At 40.6% G+C, this 5,231-nt stretch overlaps 1 pseudogene; it reads right to left on the bottom strand.

Annotated features, from left to right (window-relative positions):
- Window positions 1–305: 305 nt before the first annotated feature.
- On the bottom strand, window positions 306–851 carry LOC149182648 (protein DETOXIFICATION 16 pseudogene; annotated as a pseudogene).
- Between the last annotated feature and the right edge of the window lie 4,380 nt (window positions 852–5,231).

Genomic DNA, 5,231 nt, shown 5'->3' with positions numbered 1-5,231 from the left:
AAAACATATGATAAGCCAGAAGATTGGCCACTAAACCATAGACACTGTGATCATCTCCATAAACTGGTTTTTTCCACAAAAGGCTTGATAATTCGCTATGCATGGTTTTGAACAAAATCCCTTACTCCACAAAGTAGTTCAACTCTTAATAGGGGTAATCTCTGTTCACAAGTGCATACCTTGGAATATGAATGCGAAATCTCTGAAGGCGCTCTGATCAACTTCTTTTGAGTGCTCCCATATATCCTTTTCTGTGCAGCAGTGATAAATTTTTGATAAGATTTTCCTTTGTTAGCGCAATGTTCTTAGCAACAGAACAGGTGCTCAAATGCCGAAGGTCCCCTGCCGCCAACATGCAGTGCAAAAGCTAAAATGACAGCTATAGGCATGCCAACCACATAGTATGCCCCAAGGTTTGCATAGGCACCCAACGTTTGCCATCCACATCCTCTAGCAATACCTGATAGAACACCTTGGATGGCATCCATAAATGTTGAGGGTACAAGCAGTGGCATCATGATTGAAATGCATTCATCTACCTCTACTTCATTGCTATAAACATAGCCCCATACATTTCTGATAGAGAATAAGATATATCTTATCATAAGAGCCTCATTGACTGCCATACAAACCCCGACACACACTGATAACTGTGCAGTGCGGGAGCGTCCAGCTCCTAGTTCATTGGAAACTCGTGTACTTACAGCAGCACCCACGCCAAAGGGGATCATATATGCAACTGCATGAGTGCTAAGACAGATGGAGAGAACTGATATCTCAAATTCAGGCTTGGGCAACAAACCGGAGAAGAGAACAAGCATTTCAAAAGACCAGTATTCCAAGCAACGCATTACTGCAGATAGAATAGTAAGCTTAAGAAAGTTTGTAATGTCATATAAAGCTTCCCTTGAGAAAGATGTCCATGTCTTCTTGCATGCAGGGGAAGATTTAACATAAATTGATAGAAGTGCCACATTTAGCCAATTTGAAATGCTATTTGCAAGCGCAGCCCCTTTATTACCTAATCCAACTTTGAACACCAATACCCAACAAACGGGAACATGAACTTTATCATAAATATTTTTCAAATCTTTCAATCCATTGTGGCGCCCTGCTTTGTGAAAGAAGTTACAGATTGTGAAAAGACAATCCCCAAATATCAAACACTCCATTACTTATAACATTTAATAGATTCTTTGTCTAGAGGATTCAACACAACATCTCCTGCAAGTCTCCCACATTAGTATGTACATCTTTCACAATCACCCATGAGCCAGAATTCAGAGATAACTCCCTTAATGTATTTGATGGCAATCCTACAATAGCTGTATCATCATAAGGTGTCTCCTTGAACATACTGCCACTGCTCTTATCAACATTCCTGGAGGGAAGAAGAACTCTGTACAATAAGCATGCTAGAATTTGGACTTTCACTGAAAACTCAAACAAATCCCCAGTTTCGTAGCACGCTACGAAACCACGCAAACAGGTAGCGCTGCGAAACTGCTAAAAAGAATTCTGGCGCTGCGAAACTGCTCTGACTTTAAGCCAAGCTAAAAAAATTTTACTACAGCATTTTCAGTGATAACAAGTGCCACATGAAGAAGGTGGACCTTTAGGATAGGAAAAGGTGCAAGATATTGAAACTGTGGGAGTGCCAATGTTGGTGACATATGAGAGAGGCACTAGGAAACTTTTTGCAGCTGCTAGACGAGTATTATCTCCACAAGGTGTGGAAGGGATCTTGCCTTCATCTTTAGGCCATAGGCAAATGGTATCTCCACCAAGAGTGGGAGGGGCTTTGCCTTATTCTTCAGCTAAACAGGTACAGGTTGGGTAGCAACACAAGGACAAAGGTAAAGGCAAGAAACAAATGCATGAGAAGGATCTTAGTGATGGGCAAGAGAGAGATTTTGACCTTATTGATCATGAAGAGGCACAAGCAATTGATGTCATTGATTTGGAAACTCAAGGTACAAAGATTGCTAAAGACATGATCATCAAGGGACAAGAGGCTGAGATACAAGCCTTTTCAGTCAATTTAGAGAGGAAAAAGTGGATCATCAATTATCTAGAGCAAGAAAACAAACAATTAACTGACAAGAAAATCCTCATGGAGTTACAAATGATAAAAGAAGGCAGACAAAATATCAAGGAGGCCAATGTTCCATTAACCCCTATTGAACAAGAAATTGAGAATGATAGGAAAACTTGGCTTGAAAGGGTCAATAGACACCTTGAGGGGCTACTTGAGAAGGTTGATAGAGACAGGAAGATGCTTCGCCACATGGCCTACCACTATATGACCCGGAACAAAATATGCAATATAAGGATAAGGAAGCTTGAGGCAAGGTTGAGGAAGGCCTTAAGGAGAAAACGGGAGCATGACAAGCTAAAAATATTGGGTGAGGCCTCACTAGCCCATCAAAGCAATTAATGAGAGTGCCTTGTGCCAAATTTTAGGCAAGTTTTGGTGAGTTTTTGTCATTTTGAAATTTTGAAATTTTCCAACACAGAAAATTGCATTAGGTGCGTAGCGCCACTAGCACTATGCTTTTGACTAGGAGACTTTTTGGAGGAATGGTTTTCATATTCAGATTTATCATGATGAGAACATAAATCCATAAAATTTTCAGCAAATTTGGAGCAAATCTCGGTCACCTAAAGGTCAAAAAACCATAAAAATGACCTCTCTGCCTCTTTTGGGACACATAGGAAGCAGCCTTGGGAGATTCCACTTTGGAGGGGGAAAATGACCTCCACATGCAAAACTTCAAGATGTTCCAGAAGGCAAACAGGAATACCTTTCCAAGGAGCTATCTTGGGCCCGATTTTGCCAATGGGAAGGCCTCCAAAATCAGCTAAGAAGTGGCACTACGCATAGGATAGGTGGCGCTACGCATAGAACCAGTTTGCTCAAAAATCCAAATTTCACCTAGTTTTTCTACAAGTTAACTTTTTCTCTCATATTGGATGAATTTATAATTGTAAATTATGCTATGCTATGTAAATGTAATTGTAAAATGATCTTAAAGGGTAGATTCATCATTTTGAGGTGGTTTAGGGGTGAATGAATCAGTTGCCATGGTTTTAGAGGCAAGTTTTTCCACTGCCTATATTTATGTTCCTAGTTTAGATACGGTTGAAATAGTCCCTTATCTCTTGGATTCGACCCTTGATGGCTAGCATAGGTGGTTTTCATGTGTATATTATGTATTTTCTTCCTCATTGGTAAAGGTTGGACTCTTGTGGGTGCTTTGAGCTACATTGTACATCTCTACAGCAGTTTGGCAAGGAAATAAACTAGGATTTGCAGCTATTTTTGTGGGATTCTTTTGGTAATGTGTTTTTTCATTGTTTCTCCTTCTATCATTAGTTTTTCTCATGTGTTATATGTGCCAAAATTTATTTCATTCTTCTTAACTAAATGAAATCAAGATAGATAGGTGGAATACATTGGTAATAGTGCTCTACCTTGGGAATACATTTAGTTTTTTATGTTTTCAGCTGTTTGAAGAGGACTCATGATCCTCGCATGCCCTCCTCATCTCCTCACCAGTATTAGACCTACCATCTCAGTCAATTCCAAGTGCCAAAACACCTACCTACCTCACCCCACAGAATACCCTGCAATTCTGACGTGATTTCCTGGACCCAAAGCTGCCTCCTCCATTTGATCCAACAACAAAACCTTCAAAATCAACCAAAAACCCTAGAGCTACTATACCTAGCCTAAAATCCATATTTAATTTAGTCATATCAACTGAGATTGACAAGGAGAGAGCCCTCTCCCAACTTGGTAGGGCTAGCTACCAGGTTAAGCTTGGTTTGTGGTTATCCTAGGATTGCCTCCCTTCAGCTTGAGGTCAATCTAGGCTCTAACATGACCATCGAATATGGGGATTTCAAAATTAACTTGTACCTTAAAGGGTGTGGCATTTCCAGAGTAGCTATTGGAAGTAGATGCGTCGCCCTTGGGTAGCCACTGAAGGATCTGGGCAAAGTTATCTATCATCGCATTCCTTTGTCGCTCGAGGGCTTGTTCAAGCAATATTTTGATAGGATCTCCTACCCCCTTATATTTCTTTTCATCCGCCATGGGAAGATGTTGGAATTTGCAAGGCTGGTCTTGCAAAGGTTTGACCAGTTCAAGCCCTAACTCCTTATATCCTGACCTCGTTGGGGACATGCAAAGAAAAAAATAGACAAAGAGCGGACTGCTCTAATACCACTGATCTGGATCTAAATAGGAACATAACAAATTACAGATATAACCATAAAAACAAAGATGCAGCAGAAATAACACTTCATTTCATTAATGGGACTTACTGAAATATGCTTACAAACAGAAATGGAAATATACTAGCTCGGGCGATGGTAGCTTATCTCTGAGAAGAGGTGTGGTAGCTACATGCCTCTGAATTATGTTACAATGAGGCTCAAAGGCCTATTTATTATTGAGAAACAATGGAAAACCCTAAACATCCAAAAAACTAACCCTAGGAGATGAAGCGAAAAAACTATGGACCCCGTTTGGGTAAATTGGTACATCAACTTCCCTGGGGTCGTAAATTTGGCATACGATCTCTGTTTGGCTATCATAATACCTCATTTTGAAGATCTCATAGAGAAATTTAAAAAAAATCGTGCATGGGAAGTTGGCATGTTTCCAATCTCTCCGTTTTCCCTAAAAACGTCGCTTAAGGCCTCAAAACGGCTCCAGAAGTTCAGGACCTAAAAACTGCCAAAAATAGTAAACTCTGCTACAATTAAGGAAACTGAAAAAATGAAAGAGACAGTGTTGGGGGTCCAAGTGGAATAGGAAGGTGGCCACCAATATCCACCTAGATCACCAATGCACACAATTATGTACCTTTTCTTCTGTGATAGTGGATCAATGGGCCCAATGAAATCCATGCCCCACTTGTCAAATGGCTCAAGAGTCACTTGAGGTTGCAAATGAATTTCATCCTTGGGAGTAGGTTTCCCCATTCTTTGGCACCGATCACATCGACTGGTATATATTCTTGCATACTGGCAGAGAGTGGGCTAGTAGTAGCTAGCTTGTAGTACCTCAAAGATTGTCCTCTTGGTTGCAAAGTGACGTCCACAAGTCCCATCATGACAGGCCAGAAGGATGTAGAAAACTTCCTCCTCCCTGACACATCTTCTCAGAATTTGATCTAGGCCTAGCTTGAAAAGATTGCCCCCAATCCAAGTGAATGGTGCAC

The sequence above is a fragment of the Pinus tabuliformis genome, chromosome 3_2 (assembly GCF_031772625.1).
Source record: "Pinus tabuliformis cultivar Carrire ecotype Pingquan chromosome 3_2, CPIR1, whole genome shotgun sequence".
NCBI classification, from domain to species: domain Eukaryota; kingdom Viridiplantae; phylum Streptophyta; class Pinopsida; order Pinales; family Pinaceae; genus Pinus; species Pinus tabuliformis.
The sequence above is the reverse complement of the archived record's forward strand: the minus strand, read 5'-3'. Positions and strand labels throughout refer to the sequence as shown.